Genomic DNA, 20,768 nt, shown 5'->3' with positions numbered 1-20,768 from the left:
AAATTTGCTCTCTGGAATGCTGGCAAATTTGCTAAGAAGCCACCTGTGGGGTGCTGATGAAACTGGCTGGGCAGCTGTCCATGAGGGTGGGGACAAAGTCCAATGAGTGTCACTGGTAAGGTGGATATCACTGGTAAGGTGAATATCACTGGGTGTCTCTCATGCTACTGTCTACCAGGTGACACAAAATCAAAAAGGAAGCTAGCACATCAGAACCAGGAAGAGAAGCCTCTTCTTTCTGTAGTGTCCAAGAAGAGCCCTCCACTGACAAATCATAACATAGTGCTGGCTGGCAAAGGGGAGCTATTTACAGAATCCAGCTTGAATATTATGAAGAAGAGCGAAGATGGGTGGATCTGGAGCTGTGGTACAATAAATTGAAAACACACAGGCCTGGAAGGAACAAGTTTGGAAGACTGGAAAAGGTTTGCCTGGGGAAAAGGCATATAGTTGGCTCTGTGGGAGTGGGTATAAAATGTAAGGTGCAAAGGTCAATGCTTGCTGGGGCACATCCACTGGAAAAGGTGCATTAAACAACCAAATAGTCCGAGTGGTGTGGACAACTGATGTCTGCCAGCCCCTGGCCTTAGTCACCACAGTGTTTGTGTAGTGGTTTCATGACAGAGGCAGTCACAGGACAAGCAAGGAGACTGTTGAGTGAGCCCTTGCAGAGAAGCACTGGGCCCTCCTAGTCCTGTCCTGTACTTAGAGAGTTATTTCCTCCAGGCACATGACCTCCAAATGGTCCTGCTATCCTCCAGTGCTCCTTTTCATGCGTGGCTGCGGTGAAATGGAAACCTCCAAACTTTGGCTCATTAAGATAAGTGCAACATCTTATTCATCCTTTTCTCTCCAGCAGCCAGTACCATTTCGGAAAAACATACAAAGAAGAGTGAATGAAAATGTAAAAAAAAAAATAATGGGAATGTTTTACTTAATTTAAGGAAAACGGATTAATTCCATAGGAGGACCAAAAAAATTCTGTTATCAATGTGTTAAATCCCTTCCTGTGCAAAGAAAAATATGTTGACACAGCAGGTTTAGGTCAATGGTTTCAAAGTGCCCAGGGCCCCTTGGGCCCTAGGTCCTATTAAGAGATCTGAGGGGTCAAAACTGTTCCATAATAATATAATAGTGATGTAGTATTTGTATTTTCCCATTGATTCTCCGCTGAAGGTACAATGGAGTGTTTCAGAATATATATAATGTGTGATGTAACCACCACTGTGATGGCTTAGGAGATATGAGACAATGACAAGAATTTCACTCTCTTCTCTTAGGCACACATTCAAGTTATTTGAAAATAGGCAAAACAATATGACTTTTCTTCCTAAATATTTTTATTTTGAAAATTTAATAACTGTCATGAAACTTTTTATGTCAATCTATCACATTTTTATTTCTAAAATGAATTAATAGTACACATATATTGAACTTCTCAGTCTTAATTTCAATTAACAAAAGCTTTTCTGGATCTTCTATAATTTTTAAGACCATAGAATGGGCTCTGAAGCCAAAAATTTAAGAACTTCTGTGTTAGGTAACTTACACATTTTTTACAGCATTTATTTATTTATTTGTTTGTTTATTATTTTAGAGAGAGAGGAAGGGGGCAGAAAGAGAGGGAGAAAAACACTGATGTGTGAGAGAAATGGTGTTCAAGAGAGTCATGGTTTGGCTGCTTCTTACACACACACACTTGGTGACTTGACCCGCAACCCAGGTACGTGGCCTGACTGGGAATCGAACTGGCAACATTTCAGATTGCAGGCCAGCACTCAGTCCACTGAGCCACACCAGCCCGGGCATCTTGCACAATTTTAAATATGTAGTAATGATGGGAGAGGAAACAGATATTTCGGTTTCTAGTATGATATTTTTATTATGTAAAATTACATATATTTGCATATATACATATAACTTAAATTCTGAAGTTTTAGTTTTCATTTTAATGGGACACTTGAAACTAAAAACATAAAATTTAATGATTATATATTCAGTAGACCATCATGAAAGGAGATATGTAAAATACTATGGGAAATACATTACATTATAAAGTTGTATTTTAAGTTTTAAAGAGACAATCTTGCATTTTATTTGAAAACTTTATGTGTCATTTAAAGGGTAACAGGATTGGATATTGCTGTCCATTGTAAATTCAAAAGAAAAAAATTACTACAATTGAAATTCAGTGGTGGTTTATTTCTAAGTCCATATATGTGGACACAAATGTATGAGTCACTGCAAGTTTTTAAGGTACATACAGCATCTGTAACTTAGATGCTTAAAAAAATCTTGAAACTTAGAATTAAAGACATCAACTATCAATACTTTATACATTTAAATGATATCTCCAACTCATAAAGTCAGCATGAATGTGTTCCCCTGTATTTAAAAATAAAACAATAAGCCTATAAAGAAGTAATGAGCAATGAATAATGGCTAATTTTTGCTTTAAATTTGTAGTACTCCTTTATTAACAAGGACAAAAATAATATCCTGTACAAAAGCAGTGCAAAATAAACAATTACTGAAATCCTCTCTATTTCTATTTTTTGGCCTGGTTTTGTTTTTAAAGGAAATTCTGCCCTTGAACCATAGGAAGTGAGAATGTAGTAAATGAACTCACTTTGTAAAAGTTTTGTTACTGTCATTGTCATCTAAAAGTGAGCGTAAATTTTTGCCCAATACATATCAGGCTTTTTAAATCAGTTTTAAAACACTTAAAGGTGAATATTAGAAGTTGGGATTAAATTGACATAGTAATAAGAGCTACATGTGAATTTAATGGTGGTAATTGGCTTAATAAGGCAGTAATGCCTGAATCCTGCCCAAAATAAGCAAATCTGTCACCCAAACTCCTGAGGGAGGTTCATATACAGGGGATCAAGACAAGCAAAATAACACTTTAATACTTACTGAGTTTAGTCCAAAATTCCATTTAGATCATGAACAAGTTGAGGTGGACCCCACTTAAGTAACATTAATATCTCTTCTAGGATGGCCTCAAGAGATCCTTGAAGTAATAAGAGTTGTAAAGTTTGTTTTATCTGTTTCCATAGAACGTCCAAAACCATTGTGTACCTTTGGCTCTCACCAGTTTGATGAAGGGAATGTTGGGCACTTGCCTAAAATCTGGGTGGAGCAAAGCAACAGAGAGGGGGAGTGTGGGAACAGAGCCTGAGAGAGGCAACTTGGCCCAATATTTACAGTCGACTGTTTACCTTTGGCCAGCACAGCAGCCGGAAGACAGCTGCCAAACTGACAAGCGAGGATGGAGCTCCTAAGTATTACTGCATTTCTCTACATTTTTGGAGAGAAGAGGTTTAGAAAGATTTCTCCAATTAATCTTGTAAATGACTGCCTAAACACTAGGTTTTAGCTGCTTTTTTGTGGTTTTCTAGATCTTTAAAGCTGTTTGAAAATTACCCTTGAAGTAAACAGGCCCAGTCAGGATCCTGTAATAGGACGTATTTAGATCAACACCTGCTATCTTTGAACAGTGCAATGGGGAGGTAAGGCAGGAGGGAGGGATATTTTTTTACTTCATCTCAGAGTTCCTTAGTGCCTGCAGCACCATGTGGTTATAGTGATGTCTGTAGTGAATCAGAGCTGTGACTGCCCATTTTAGGGGGAAAATGAAGGCAATCAGAAAAGCAAGCACTGCCTGAACTTTGAATGCCGCTTCCCAGGTCCGTGTGGCTGCACCTCTGTGAACCTCTCATAGCAGTTCTGACAAACATAGACTCCCTACATTTTGACTACCCCTCCATAGTACCTCCAGATCTTCTAAACAGGTTCTAAAAAGCCCAGTAAGGCCACATTACACACTGTTCAGCTGATCATCCTCCACTCTCTTTTCCTCCTTGAATTCTGCTCACCTGTGTTTCCCAAGCAAGCTCACCAGTCCACAAGCTTTGCCTTTGACAGAGAGAAATGATGTCTAAAAAATAAATCCTCACCCTTGTGTGATTACATGAATTTAAAATTCAAATTCTAAAATCTCCCCCTCCAGTCTCATTGTACTCTGACCCAAATCAGAGGGGTTATGTGCTGGAACAGGTGTGAGGCCTTCAGCAGTGCTGTCACTAAAACAGTGCACCAGTTCAGCATCACCCCGCTGTCCTCACACTCTCAGAGGTACCACTTTTCCACAGTTTCCAAAAACACACATGCACACACTATGCAGCCAGCCTTTGATCCAGAACTAGAGAACATGCAAAGAAGTTCTCAAAATGCTACCTCTCTAAAGTTTATAATCCAAGTATAATTTCTTAATACAGTTCTACTTGAGCAAGCATAATATCATGGTTCCAAGTTCCAAATTATATTAAATGTGATGTTATATGTGTTTTCTTTATTAGCTCTAAGCTACAGAGGAAACAATGCTATCTGTGAGAAGGAGGTAGAAAGATAAAATGGAGTAACCATAATCCTTGACTGACAAGGGCCCTTTTCATTGGTCCATATATGTCTGTATTGTAACCTATGGATTTTTTTATGGATTGAATTCATGTAGCTCCAAAATTCACCCATTGAAGTCATAACCACCAGTACCTCAGAATGTGACCTTACTTGAAAATAATCATTAATGATAGAGTTAGATAAGGAGTAAGGAAGGCACATAGTACGATATGATTGGTACCATTATAAAATGGGGAAACTCGGAGACACATATGCAAAGAGAATGGCATCTGAAGATACAGGCCGGGTTTGGAGTGATGCTTCTTTATGCTAAGGGATGCCAAAGATTGCCAGCAAAAAACCAAAAGACCACAGTTTTCCTTAGAGCTCTCAGAAAAACATTTTTCTGACATTTCGATCTCCAACTTCTGCTATTAGAACTGTGAGACCACATAAATAAATACATAAATATTTATATATAAACACTTAACTTTGTCTGTTGTTGACACTGTTACAGATGTCCCCATCCACCCCTGTGCCCACCTCCACACAGCCCCGCCTCCCCTTCCCTCTGGCCATCCCCACACAGTTGTCTGTGTCTATGGCTCACGCATACATGTTCTTTTTGTTGTGTAAGCCACTCAGGTTCTGGTGTTTTGTTTTGACAGACTACTAAACTAATACAAATATTTTTGTTATTTATCTGTTTGTTTTTTATCATCTTATGAATATTTATGAACATATCACCTATATATACAAAGAAGTGAGACTATGCTGCAGTAATAAACACCATCAAAAGAGTAAATTCTTATAACAAAGTTTATTGCCTGTTTTTATTACCTGTCCATTGAGGGTTAGCTGCAGTTCTGCACCCCTACCCCTAACTCAGTGAGTTCTCTCCTCACCCAGTAACACAGGATGGTGGCCATCTACAATGTGTTTGTTTGCGACAGTAGAGAGAAAAGATAGGATGAATCACACACTGGCCCTTAAAGTTTCCCTCTTGAGAGAGCATATACCATACCATTGGCCAGTGAAAGTCACATGGCCTCACTTAATTGCAGGAGATGGGGGAGAAAAATCATACAATGGGCTCAAAAAGAGAAGAACCAAAATTATATATGTAAAGTCTAATAATTGCCACTTCACCCCAAATCTAATCTATTATATCACCAATAGCTTCTGTCACCACAATTTTGTTTTAGAATATTTCCATTGTTCAAAAGGGCCCCTTAATCACATTAGCAGTCGATTCCTTCTTCCAACTCCCCTCCCCTAGCCGAAGCAACCAGGATTTGCTTTACTTCTCTGTGGTATCACATTTCTGGACATTTCTTATAAATGGAATCATACAATATGCGGAATAGCTTCAAGTAACTTTAGACTTCTGTACATAAACTATAAAATCTTTATAACAATATATTTTCATTTTTCTTTCTCATCTGTTTAGCTATTATTAGCATAAATGTCATTGCTACATCTGTTATAAATTCCAACACACACTTTGTATTTTTTAGATTTTTAGAATAAATGATCTTTTAAAGATATTTTTAAATAGAAAAGGCCTTACATCAAAACATTTGAATAATTATTATAATTCAAGATAAGAAAATAAGCAACTCAGTTTAATAAATGAACCAAAGATTTAAGCACATATGGCACATGGGCATGACACAAAGCACTTTACCAAAAAAGGTGACACCAATGGTCATCGAGCACATAAAAAGATGCTAAAAGCCATTAACAGGGAAATTTAAATTAAAACAAAAAATGAGCTACATCTATACACTTAGGCTAAAATCTTTTTCAAGTGACAAATCTAAGTGTTGGTAAAGATGTAGAAAAACTGAAACTCTCATTCCTAACTAGTGGAAGCATCTTGAAAAGTAATACATATATTTACCATACTTCCTAAAATTTCTATCTACATACTTATACCCCCTGCGAAAATGAATGTACACACACACACCTGTACAGAAATATTTATAGCAAATTTTTAATAATGAGCAACAACTACAAATTACCTAAATATTGATAAGTAAATGAATAACAGATTGTGGCATATGAATATGATGGAATACATCTCACAAATATGAAAAAGAAATTATCAATACATATAACAATAGGGATCAATTTTAAAAATATTATTATGAGCTAAAGATATATTCCAACATTTGTTACAAACTAAAGATTTCTACAAAAATAATGACATGCTGTGTGGATCAATTTAAAAGATGTTCTAGTACATATAAAACAAATCTAAAGTGATATAAATCAGATTGATTATTGCCTGAGATGATGGATATGTTCTAAGTTTTGGTCCTGTGGTAGGTCTATGGGTACATATTTTGTCATAACTCATTAAACTGTACAATTTCAAATGAATGCATTTTATGCTATGTACAGTATATTTCAATAATATTGATTTGTAAATGTTTCTTATCCTTAATTACTTTGTATGACCCACTAATATCCAGCAGGGAATATTTAGATTTCTTATCTTTAATGACAGTTCATATTTATGTCTATTTCACTTTTCCCTTAATATGTATTTATTCTGACTCTAAACTTTAATCTTTTATATAGGAATCTACGGTTAGTTTCCTTTTCAGTTTAATTTAAACGGTATGAATGGGTAGTACAAGGGCAACTTGTGGTGATGGAACATGTCTGTATCTTGCCTGTGCTGGTAGATCCATGAACACACAAACACGTGATGAAATTGTACAGAAGTACACCCACCCTCTGCACCCACCCCGCACACAAACGAGTTCATGTAACGCAGATGAACTCTAATATGATCAGTGGATTTCATCAGTGTCGATATCCTGGTTCTGATTTTGTACTATAATTTTGCAAGATGTGACCACTGGGAGGATATGGGAAGCAGGTGCATGGGATTGTTTTCTCTCACTTCTCACAACTGCATGTGCTTCAACAATTATCTTGAAATGAAAAGTTTAATTAAGAAAAACCTAAATGTGTTCTAAGAAAAACAGTTTTGTTCACTAAAGAGATCATACATTCACTTTTCCTACTGACTACATTTCTTACACTATACCTGGATTTTTCTGAGTCAAAAAGCTAGGACCTTCCAAAGACAAAGTTCCTTTAACAAAATTTTGACTTCTTGAAGATATGTAAATCTCATTCAGTTTTCTCTGAAGCCCTATATTTATTCTTATGTGTTTTTTTCCTATTCATTGCAGCACACTAAACATTCACTGTAGTTGAACTCCCAATCTAGGACCCTGGACTCATAACAGTAATCTGGAATAAATACAGACAGCATGTCTAATGGAAGGCTAAGAAATACGCCGCCCAGGTCAGGTCTCTCCTCTGCCATACATGGTTCACAACAAGATAAAGAACAAAAATGCTGGATCCTAGGAGGCCAGTGATTCTCTCCATGCCTTGAGTCCATTGTGTCATTCTCAGAAGAGCCCTACTGGGCCTAATTTTCATGGGAGTAGATTCCATTATACAGACAAGTATCAAAGACATTGGGTGTAATTTTTCTTTCTCATCCATCCATTTTGCAAGAGTGCTAAGGACACAAAGGTTGGCTTCAAATAACTGTGATCTTTGTCTTCTTTTTAGATAAGTTTTGCTCTACCAAATATAAGCCTAAGACTGGTTTATCTACCAAGAGAAGGAGATTAAATAAATGCTGCCTAGCTTTTATTTTTTATTCTTTACATAGGATTTGTTTTTCTTTCTGAAATAGGTGTTTCATGTGAGAAAATTTGCCGGGAAACTTTGAATCCTTGGCACTAAAAGAGATTTAATAAATTTACCAAGTGTACAGAAGAAGATTCAGGCCTTCATTCTCTTAAGCAGATTAATCACTTTTGAGTGAAAATGAAAGATTCGAGGAAAGGTATTTAGTTTGCCATGTTTCTAGCTAGAAATTAGTAGTCACGTAGAGAGTCCCATCGAGTCACTGTCCAGGCGACCGTGGCCAAAAGTCCTTCAAATTATTATTACAGGGAGTTGCCTTTCAGCTCTTCACTCCCTTTCTGCACAACAGCAGCCATTCTTTTTATCCTGTGCCCTTTTGCTGCTGCTTATTTCTATAAAGCAAACCAAAGTTCTGTGGTGTTTATGACTTCTACCAAGGGTTGGGTGGCCCTGCCCTTGGTCTTTGACCACTTAGTGTCATGCCACATCTAGGGATGCCCCTTTAAAACAATGGACCCCACATTCATTTATACTTCTTAGTCCAGGTGGATTAAATTGTTACAAACTACCTAGAATGACATGTTTCATATTCCTTTACTTCATCTTAAATGCATCATTTTGTGAAACAGATGCTAATTAGCTCTGCCTCCACTTTAGTAAATGTCCATAGACCTGAATGACTCTAAAAAAACCTTTTGGTCTTTCCCTGTTAATTCTATTTGCATGATTTCTCTATTCTCTTAAGATAGTGAGTTTCTAAGTTTGAACAGTGATTATAGTAGAAGTTATGCTATGCTGTTTTAGGAGTTAATTAACCCCCTGGAAATCAAGGACTCTGATTTTTAATTTCCTTTCTTTGACTAACTTGCCAAAATTCTAAGATGATCACAAATTCAGGTACATCAAATCCTTCCTTTATTAAAGTAGGGTTAATAATGTAGTAAGGATTTGATGAAATGGAGCTAATGGATTTTAATATTTTGTAATAATAAAATAATGCACGGGGATATTTGGAAGTAGGTCTATCATACTAATGAACTAAATTTTTAAATTCTTTAGTGAAATCTGAACATGGTCTTTGTGTTTATTCTGTTTTGGGGTCCCGCAGCTTTGAAAAATTGTATTTATTCATGAATAGGTTAAAAACAAGTAAAATTAAAGCTACTTTGCCATTGTTCATGTTGAAACTCTTCTGAAAACTAAACAGTAAATGAGCCCTAAAATGAACAGTCAGCTTAAGCCCAGCAGGAGAGCTCCTCAGAGGGGGACCGATTTGGAAACTAACATTTTTCCATTTGCTGTATCTCTACAAAGGTGTAAATTTCTAGGATGTCGCATGAACTGCTTAAATGGAAAAACCTGCAGAGCAAAGAAAATTCTACTCTCCTGGCCATCCGAAACGCCTGTTCTTCTGTGCACCAGGGTCTCTTACATCTTATCAGGACACTCTGCCTGTCAAGAATACATATCTCCTTAGAGTACTTACTGTAGAGCCTAAGTAGACCATGGCTCCATCAGGTTTTCATAAGAAAATTGGCAATTTCTAATATTACCCAGGTTGGGAAAAGCGCAGCCAGCTCCTGGAGTTGTAGGCTGCCGTGGGTGGAGGGGCAGTGTTGATTCCAAGGGGACATTGAACAATGCACATCCTTTCAGTTCCAAAGCCTGCACTTTGATATTTTGTGCTAAACTCAAAGAATATACAAGTATCCTGGCCATGAGCTACTAGCTGTTTCTCTGTTAGACATTTAGCAATTTATTATTAATAATAATGATTACAGTAATGCTAGTACCATGTGCAATTTGTTCAACATATACTATGTGCCAGATACCTGTCTCTCTGTTTCTGTATGAGAGTGTGTATTGTCTGATGTCTGTTGTGACAACCACCACATGAGGAATTTTTATCCTCATCTTACATTTGAGAATGTTGAAGCCTGGAGAATAAGAGTAACTTGCTTAAAGGGGACCTACGTAAACACACAACTTCCTCTGAATCCAAAGCCCATCATGCTACTGTCCCTTTTCCCTTCATTCCCATCACTCTTCATTAGTAGATGCTGCTGCCTGCATTAGTCTCGCCTAAGTGTTGGCCTGGGGATGTGATACTCTGAGAGGTAGGATGACTCCAGTTCTCCTGACATGGGTCTAAAATTTCACATAAGAGCAGTGCATAAATCATATCATTAGAAATCTCTTTGAAAGGGAAAATACTAGGTATTTCCAGGTGAGTGAGAATACATTTCAGCTTTCCTTTCTCCAACAACTGGATTACCAATGGCTATGAAATGAGAGGTTATAATCTAAGGCATATAAATAACTAGGTAAGCTTTGTATCCCAGGTCCCTTTCTAGATCCACAATTTTCCCTTCCTCTGCTCTTCTTCCGGGTCTCTAGTTATGTTCCTAGAGTTTCTTTTTCCCACTACCATATCTCTCTTGCTCACTCTCTGCAAGTCCTTCCTATCTCCTTCACCCTCCTTCTTTCTTTCTGTTTTCCTTCCCACCTCTAAATCATACATTGTTTTTCAAAGTCAGCAGTTTACACAGTGTGCCTACTGATGCTTGAATATTCAAGTTTGTTTGATTTTTGAGTAGAAATGTGAAGACAATATTTTTGTGGTCCTTCTGGGATAGAATTAAGTTATAAAGACTGACCAGAAGAGGTTGTTTGTTTGGTTAGAGTGGTCTTCTTGGAAGCTCTTAAATCACACTCTTTCTCTGTAAAATCAGACCAGACAAAAACAAACGGTGACAAATTTGAGACTTCAAGTGATTACGGAGGCTTACTGTGGGTGGAGAAGGTGCAAACTGGAATTGGGAGGAGCACGAATGCTGATCTTAGAGCTTGTCATTAAGAACCTCAGGTTTCAAATTTTTTAATATTTGCCAATATGATAAATTATAATTGTTGGCCAGGATTGACAGTGTTTTTCTGTTAAGGACAAAGAGTAAATATTTTAGGTTGTGAGGGTCATAAAGTCTCTATTATGAATTCTAAATTGCCATTGTAATGAGAAATGAGCTAAAGATAATTTGTAAATACGTGAGCATGGCTCCGTTCCCATAAAATAGTATTTACAGAAATGGGTAGATGGCCAGATTTGGCCTGCAGGGTATAATCTTCTGACCTCTGCTCTCGACTCTTTACCTTTCACTGCCTTTATCTGACCAATCAGCATATTTTCAATGATATACCTTTAAACAGGTGTACCTATCATCTTCTCTCTTAAACACTTACGTGACGTTCATTGAGTTCATCAATGTGTATGAATTATTATTAACTTCCTACTACCTGCAAGTTGTACTATTACCTTCACTATGAAACTTAAAAATATGAAGTAACCTGTACCACACATTGCAGCTATCAAGTAGTGGGAATATATCTAATCAGGGAGAATGGGATTTTGGAGGTCTCTTCTCTAACCTCCTATCTTATCTTTTTGCCTAGATTCCCAGCTCTAGGCTACTGGAGTGATTAAATCTCAAGCATAATCAGTTTGCATGTATATGATTAATAGTCCTCAGTGAACTGGCCCTGGCTTACCTCTTCAGCTTTTCACCAGCAAGAACCTATTCCCCTTGACACACACGCACAGACCTTCACGCTCACATAGTTGAACAAGGATCTCATTCATATGAAACTGCACAAAGTGCCACATACACATAAAGCAGTTTCCATGCCACCATCGCTTTGTTTATGATGCTGTCGAGCCCCCCTGTTGCCGCTCACTGTTCTTCACACACCCCTATTTTTTTATTTTCTGCCTTTTGGTGTGTTTCCAAAGTTCTTTCAAGGAAATTTTTCTGACAGAGTTCAATTGACCATTTAACTCTATGTTCTGAATGTGTTTCTGCCGTGATACATGTAACATATCGTTGCATAATATTTTGTTTTACTGCGCAGTATTTTTTGTTGTCTTTTTATTGTGTTTGATTTATATAGAAAAGGGTACTAGCCCTGGCTGGCGTAGCTCAGTGGATTGAGCGGGGGCTGGGAACCAAAGTGTCCCAGGTTCAATTCCCAGCCAGGGTACATTCCTGGGTTGCAGGCCATAACCCCCAGCAACCGCACATTGATGATTCTCTCTCTCTCTCTCTCTCCCCCCCCTTCCCTCTCTAGAAATAAATAAATAAAATCTTTATAAAAAAAAGAAAAGGGTACTATCTGAGAAGGGATTTGACTAATAATTATATAACCAGAAAATTTCACACAATTTGCATAAGAGTAGTGAGTAATGTATTCCTGCGAGGATAAAAGCAACAGTGCCAAATATGAACTATGGTTATTCAAAAATTTATATTAGGTCTTTGTAAATATGAAAGTATACTTTGGCAAATGAGGACATGGATAGATACGGTTTTACCCTCTTGGTATTTTAGTTTTGTTTCGTTTTCATTTGGGGAGGAGGAGGAGAGCTATAATGTGAGACGCACATTAGGATCTAAGTGATGTGACCATTATAGTGTTGGATCTGTGATATGGAAATGGCTTATAATGAAAACTTGATCTACGTAAAATAAAAATAGTCATATTCTTAATATTATAGGATAGGTATTTCACACCAAATGAAAACATTGTACTAAATAAAAATTTCAAAGTAATGCATTCTAGGATCATCTAAAAACTCTGATGATGGTTATAACCATGATTAATAAAATCAACTACTAGAATTGTCTTGAGACACAGATTTAAGAATAAAGTTTTGGCAAATAGATCTGCATGAATATCTTTGAAATCTTTTTATTATTTATAATAAGCTATACTAAAGTAATTAGGCATGGAATAGCACAAAGGAGTTTTACATCATTTGGAGCAAGTAGTTTCTGTTAATAATATGTTTGTCCTACTATCCTATTATTTTTCACAAGATAGAATATTTTACTTTGCTGTAGTGGTCCTATTTACCTGAGACCAACTTTTCAATATTCTGAGTAAAAAACAAACAAAACTAAAACTCTACTACTACAAAGTAACCTTGAGCCTCATATGTTAAGCTCATTCGGAAAAGTTCCCACTAGAGTGTAATGTTGCTCAAAGGGTTGCGTGGAAGGAAATAATCATCCTCTATAAAACTAGTAGAAAGAAGTCACAGACCTGCCGCTCATATGGCTAAGGAATAGTCCATAGGGATGAGTGAGTTGGGGAAAAGAAAGCTTCTGTGTAAATTTACCTGAGAAGAGTGTTTACTAATGAACTATTCCAAGCACATTATGGCCTGAGGGAGTCTTCTCCATGTCTCAGAAGTACAGTCGTTGATCACTAACACACATCACTGATGACAACTCTAAAATGATTTCGGCATGCAGCCCTGTCTCCTAACAAGGATGCAAGGAATCCCCAGGAGACCCTGAAGAGATACACTTGTGCATTCCAGCTTCTAATTTCAAAAAAGCAAAGAGAACAGAAATAAAGCCACAGGACCTGTAAGTCCCGATTCCTTAAAATTAGTTGAGAGTATGGTATGCTAGCTTTTAAATTAGCAAAGGACTTTGTAGTATCTTTAATTTGGATCCTAATGAGAAATGTTGTATAAAAAATCATCTCTCAAAAATCACTGTTGGTAATGCTGTGGTTGAGTTCATTGTGGTTTATCAGCTACTAACAGGAATAGAATAAGAAACAATGAATCTATATGGTTTTAATTTATATGACTTCATCTAAGGAAAAGATGGAAAAGGTCTACTAGGTCTGGTGACAAATCAAGATCTATGAGAAATCTGAGTTGACACAGTGTACTTCTTGATTTCATATGAAAAAAACTCTGGTACATATCATAGGACCATTGATATTGATGAAGGCCAATACACTAAACAAAAAATAACCTCTAAGCCCATGGTTCTTCAACTGTGCAAAGAGCCTCAAAGGGATGCCACAGGATATGTTAAACATTCAATGGAAAAACAGGTATATCATAGGAACTACTAGAAATGTGGACTTTTCCTACATTCACTTGGATGTCACATCTTTGGAAAGATGGGATAGAAAGAGCTGTAGTTAAGAAAGCAAGTCCTGTGGCAAATGAGAACCGTGCGGTACAAAATTTGAGGAGATATACAGCCCCAATGCACGCCCACATCCTACCACTAAATAATCACCTTTTTCAGTTGTGCCCCTGGAATCAATTACTGTTGTGCCTGAGAACTATGCAAGAGGTTAAATGTGTTCTCTGTTTAATAGAAGTGAATATCACTTTACTAATACAGTGACTCAAGCAGGCAACTATACTAACGACATTTACATATGAGTAGTCAAACACATCAGTCTTTTTCAAGCCTTATTAGCTTTATTATCTGGTTTGTAAATTTATTTGGGACACAGAATAACATGGACAATGATTTTGGTTGAATAATCTAGGCAAGAGTAAGAATTATGAAGCAACGAAAGTTTTTTTCTTAAATGTACTTTGTGTGACAAATTTGCCTACAATTTCAGTAAGTATTGGACATTTTTCTTCCCTAGGCTAGAAAAAAACCCCAAATATATTGCTTCCTGTTGAGATATTGTTGAATAAAACAGCAGGGAATTGCCAATAGTCTCGGGTCCTGTAATAAATTTTAGGGGACAGGGGTGCTCCTGTGGGAGTCACAGGAACAGCTGGTTCCAAATCATCTCTAAGAATCTGAATCCTTTTAAAAATGGGGGTTGAGGGTAAATGGGGTGTTACAGGTTGGGGAAGAAGGGTCGCCCAGAGTAAGGCTAGTTGAGAAGAGATGTGAGGAGAACCGGATCAAGATCTGACTTGTGCTTATTTGCATTCTCTGAAGTCACACCTCCCTGTTGTATAATGAAATGCTGAGCACAGTAAATGAGAGTAGATATTTTAACATAAGAGCACAACACAATGCCCTTTAACAGTATCCTCTCTGCTTAGCCATTGGGCTCAAAGTCAAAAAAGATTACTTGAGAAGCAGCAACAATGTGATGAGCCAGCACAAGCTCTACCTGTGTGGAATGCTGTGGTCATCAGGTCTACCTTGCTGCCAACAATTAAAAATTAACCTTGGCGTTTTCAAAAAAGAATGTAGTAAGTAATTCACATGCAGCTTCCCTTCTGCTTGACAATACGTCTAAAGAGCACTTGCTTTCTCAAGTCAAGATGGTTTACATACAAGGAACCTCTTCTGTGTGCAGTGTGCAAGGCAGGCCATTAACACACCTGTCAGAATAGGTGGGAGGAAGGGAAAAAACCTTCCCCTTGGTAAACTCCTTCATTCAAGACACTCAGGTTCACAGCGTTGTCCTTTGAACACCCCAATTACCGCCTCTTGCCCTTACAAACAAGTGGTGTGAATTTTAATCAGCTGGAATGCAATCAAAGGGTGAAATAAATTGTGTTGTTAAACCATCTTCCCAGAGAAGAGCAACCCACATACCTACAGCTGTAAGTATCTCTGGCTTTCACAAGGGTGGAATGTCCTTGCTATGGACAGAAACAAACAATGTTTTATTTTATTTTTTCAACCTCTGTTGACTTTCCTCTACATTCCATTCCCCTCCTATGCCAGAACCTCAGTTCTGAGAATAATTAGCAACACCCACTGGTGATAACAGGGCCACAGCAACCTAACAGCGATATCTTAACGGCGCCAGCTGTGCCTCAGTATTTATTTATGAAGATCACAATATTTACACACTATGAACTCACTGAGATGGTGGGGGATTGAGCAATGCACTAGCAGCTAAATTTCATCTCTATTTTTAAACGGAGAGGAAAATACTTCTAGGCCGTGTACTGTTTACTTCTCTGGATAGGAGATTCAAGCTTCTAATTCCAGTTCAGTCCTGTTTTCTGGCAGTTTGGTGTAAGGCCCCTGGAGAGGCTTTGCAGGCGCACACTGCGGTGGCTGCTGCTCTGAGACGTGCGTGCCTGACACAGGGGACGCTTGAAGCTGTGCAGATGCACGGGATGACACAGCAAAGAAATCGGGCAGCAGGCTTTCCAGGGCTGGTTCCACTGAGCCCAGATCTGTGACTGAACAATTTCCTCAAAATCCCACTTCACTTGAATTATTACATGCTTTTATTTGCTCTTCTGCGAGGATTTGTTAACATGGCGGTAAGCAACATGCACTGTGATTTCATCTGATGAGTGCATTGCTATGTACCACCCCAATTCTAGAGTTTTAGGTGTATATAAGTAATTCTAGGACATCAGTTAAGAAAAAAAAAATGTTACAGGGGTATTTTAGGCAAGGACGAAATGGTGGGAATAAGGAGTACATGCATTTTTTTCAGCATGTAGAACTTCCTGATGTTTCCATCTCGAAGTTTCTCAAGGAAAAGTTGGTTCTACTCTCCCAATGTTAATATTATTGATCCATGAGCAGAAATGATAGGATGGAGGCATTTGATTTACTCTTTTATCAGAATGAGCCCAAATTGCCTTTCATGCATTGTATTTTCTCACATTATAAACATATAGAGAATATATTTGTCATTAAGTTCATCAATACCTTTAAAATAATTGACTTGCTATTGTGAAGTATTTTGAGTATGGGGGCTTAAGGTGGTTACACAGACTTCAAAAATAATAAATATATTAAATCTTAATAGAAGAAATGTTCTGACATTATTGAAGAAAATAGAATTTTTATGTTTAACTTTGTCCACAGTAATAAAAATGATAAATTGTTTTAATTATTCATAATAGCATATATAATTATTATAATATATATTAAATTATAATTATATGTTATAAATCTAATTATTTACAATAACATTATAAATAGTATTTGCAACTCTTTTAATGAAGATTTATCAGACAATAATGTTGTATAAGGTCATAAATTATAAAGTTATTCATGAGCACTGGTTATTTTCACACCAGCCTTAGCCTTTTTAAAAATTAAAAAGAAGAAATACAGCGGTTCAGTTGACATTTAATGTTCTGTTGTCCATGTCACTTTATCTGTCTTATGGCCTTTATACTATAAAAATATCCCAGAATGATCTAATGTGAACAAGAAATCTAATTTTCTGTACTATTTTAACTTTTGTTTTAGAACATAACTGCAAAGGAACATAGCTATTTTTAGAGTAAACCTATGAGTGAAGAAAAGTATATGCACAAAAAGGCGACTGGTGCACAATCGTGAGACTGATTAATGTCCTCAACTTGAATACATCTGTTTGCAGACCCAGAGGAAGGAATGAACTATGACCTGCACACAGAAGCCCTTTGGGCCTCTTCCATGCAGTTTCCAGATCCCCAAGGTAACTACTATTCTGACTTTGAAAAGCGGAGAGTATTTTGAAGGATAATTTAAACATTCACAAAATAAATAGACCACAACATTAACCTCTGGTTTAACATCGTTGATATTCCAAATGTTAATGCACAAACATGATTTAAAATAGCAAGAAAAATTGCTTTGAATTTTTAGAGAAAGACCATACATGCATCCAAATAGCAACTGTTGACAGGATGGCTGCTGTGTTTATGTCTGGAACACAAAACACCATCCTGTTCTATCTTCGCTTGGCTCTGGCAACATGCAGTAAACTGGAAATTTACTACCGCCTCAGATGCTGATGGTACACTTTAGGTTGCCCCGAGTATTTAGTCCAAAAGTGACTATGCAAGACGATTTCTTCAATTCTAGATAGGACAAATAGATAAGATGGGAATCCAAACATTTGCTAAAGCCAACAGTGTATCAGTTTTACGTTTTTGTCCCTAATGACTATTTCAAGTAGAGGAGGTGTGCACTGTTTTCCCTTTTTACTCTCAAAGTCAGGCAGATTGCTTTACCTCTAGTGTGGAGTGATTACATTCTCAAAATAAAGCAAGAAACATTTAAAAATTTTGTTCATCTGATGTTTGTTTTAGGAAAGATGCTAATACTTGTGACTGTCTTATAAAAACTGAGTGCATGCAGCAATTTCTACATAGAAAGCATAGTTCACCTCTATTGATGTAGAAAAGATAGATTAATGACTTCGTGTAAGCCTATTAGGGGTAGATTGTGTATATAACTTCATATCCTATACTCACTATCAAGTTTATTTTTTTCACTTGATATCCCTGAATCTTCTCACTACTGAAGCAAGACCTCAGTACCACTTTACAGTGAAACTCTGGACATCTTGAATTATATGTTTATATTGTTATATAAACATATAATATATATATTTTCATGGTTGTCCAAAATGGAGGTGAAACAGTCTTCATTTTATACATTCAAAGTTCTAGATTGAAATTCTCAAAATGTATCTATTTTTTGGCAGGACATAGTTGAGTGGTCCTAGGTCATGAATGCTGAGAGCTTTCAGGACAACTCCTTCTGGCTTGACTGTTTGAGATACTCATTGTTTCAGTAATAATTAACTTCCATCCATCAACTAAAATATTACCTCATATAGAAAAGATATAGATTTATAACAGCAAGCAAAAGATGAAATTGGCTAATCATCATTGATTTTTTTTGAATGTGTCTTTTTCCTAATCCAACTAAATGTAACTCTTTCGTCTTCATTTTTTCCACCTAATCACCTGTTCATCAAAGATGACTGATTATTCAGAGATACTGACAAAGTTTTAATATGTGTAACTGGACAGTGGACAAATTAGAAATAATATGCAACAATCAGAATAACACAAAACAAGAGCAATGCCTTAACATTAAATGGTATTGATTTGATATACTAACTCTGTATTATTTCAAATTTGTTAATTCAACATACCAAGTGTTTTTCTAAAATATTATACATTGGATATGTTTTATTATTGTATTACCAAATAATCCATCTACTATATTTTTCAAATGTTACCTTATCTTTATTTTCTTAACTAATTTATGTTTTGACAAAATATATATAATCAAAATTAACTCTAAAATGTTTTCAAAATATGGAAAACTGTGTTTTTTCTTTAACTCAGGAAGACATCTCTCTGGTAACCATTATACCTTGAATTTACTGTATTAAATATTAAAAGGGTTCTATGATATAAAATATTTTATTGATTTAGTTAGTTTTAATAACAATATAGCTGGATTTATAAAATTAAAACTTTTGAAAAAATACATCTTTTCAAGAATAGACAAATAATTTATTTTAATATAATTATCCTCTGCTTTCTTTATAAACTGAATCCTTTTACTTGTCCAAGAAGGATAAATTAGATGATATTGTTCCTTCTCCTAATCTGGAATTTATAGTAAAAATTCTTTTAATGCCACATTATTAAAATATGATCCCACATGTAATAATCAGACTTGCTCACTTTTTTTTAAGATTTTATCTTTAGAGAGGGAAGGGAGGGAGAAAGAGAGAGAGAGAGAAACATCAATGTGCAGTTGCTGGGGGCTGTGGCCTGCAACCCAGGCATGTGCCCTGACTGGGAATCAAACCTGTGATGCCTTGGTTCGCAGCCTGTGCTCAATCCACTGAGCTACACCAGCCAGGAGACTTGCTCACTTTCTTGGTGAAAGTGATTTGTGATAAAAGGTAAATTAATCAAATAATGGTGGGCTTCCATGCTGGGTACAAATAGTGAACAAAGCAGACAAAACTTTTATCCTTAAGGACCTTTTATTCTACTCATAGACAACAATCAGTAAAGCTTCAAGCATTTCAATGGTGAAAAGTTTTATGTAGAAAAAAAAAAGGAGCAATGAGGGATAGGAACACTAGCACTAGGTATCTGTAACTTGTTTAAGGAAAACAACTTTTATTACTACTTTCATTTTTTAAAAATCAGCTACCAAAATATATCCGAAAAAAATAAAATAACTATGAGCATGTTTTTAAAATTGTATTACCTACCTGGCCTAGGAGGTCTAAAGAAAAAAAAGTAATATAAAACTACTCTCTGATTACTTAGGCCTCTAAGGTGCCTGGCAATAAGCAGACATAAATCTGGGATGGCACTCGCTCATTTTCATCCAGACAGGATTCCCATGGTTCAAGTGGTAAGAAATATGACATCACATTTAAAATTACAAAACGCATAAAGGAATGATCCATCACATGCCTGTCTCAGCGGTAACTATAAACATTAGAATAAAACACTGAAAAAAATCTCAGGTAACAAAATCATAGGAGGCATAAACCATAAATAAATAAGCTTAAAATCATCATAGACATAGGACAATGCAACAAAGTATAAAAATTTAACAAAATAATTTTAAAAGCACCAAATAAATAAACCTTGAAATAAAAATTGACATGAAAATGTAAGAAACTGGAATACATAAAAGAAGTTTAAAAATGAAGGCTAGATTCAAAATGCACAAAATGTGTCCACTAAAGTTTCCAGAAACATCAATGAAAGACAATAGGGAAAAGCAGTATTCAGAATAATAAGGCTGATAAACATTTAAAACTAATATAAGTCATAAACCCTCAGGCACAGGTATCACAGTGACTTTCGAACAGAATAATAAAAAGCATTTCAAACATAGACATTGCTATAAACTGAATGTTTATGGGATTAGTACTCTGATAAAAGGGACTCAAGAGAGCACCCTCACCCACTTCTGCCATGGGAAGAGTTTTCTATAAACCAGATAGGAGGCCCTCACCACACACCAAATCTGCTGGTGCCTTGACCTTGGACTTCCCAACCTCTGGAAATGGGAGAAATATATTTGTTTGTTTATAAGCTACCCAATCTACGGTATTTTTGTTATAGCGGCTAGAGTGACTAAGATAAACATTTCTTAGTACAATTTAGAACA

General features: G+C 36.4%; 1 long non-coding RNA gene across 1 annotated transcript in view; it reads left to right on the top strand.

Annotated features, from left to right (window-relative positions):
- Nucleotides 1-1,684: 1,684 nt before the first annotated feature.
- LOC118500352 overlaps nt 1,685-20,768 on the top strand; it is a 61,919-nt gene continuing 42,835 nt past the window's right edge. Inside the window, exons 1-3 of the long non-coding RNA XR_004902922.1 lie at nt 1,685-1,723; nt 9,400-10,312; nt 17,091-17,301. This is a non-coding gene — a long non-coding RNA (uncharacterized LOC118500352). The remainder of the gene's footprint in view (nt 1,724-9,399; nt 10,313-17,090; nt 17,302-20,768) is intronic.

This window comes from Phyllostomus discolor, chromosome 4 (assembly GCF_004126475.2).
Source record: "Phyllostomus discolor isolate MPI-MPIP mPhyDis1 chromosome 4, mPhyDis1.pri.v3, whole genome shotgun sequence".
Classification (NCBI taxonomy): domain Eukaryota; kingdom Metazoa; phylum Chordata; class Mammalia; order Chiroptera; family Phyllostomidae; genus Phyllostomus; species Phyllostomus discolor.
Note: the sequence above shows the minus strand (reverse complement) of the source record. Positions and strands in the feature narration are given on the sequence as shown.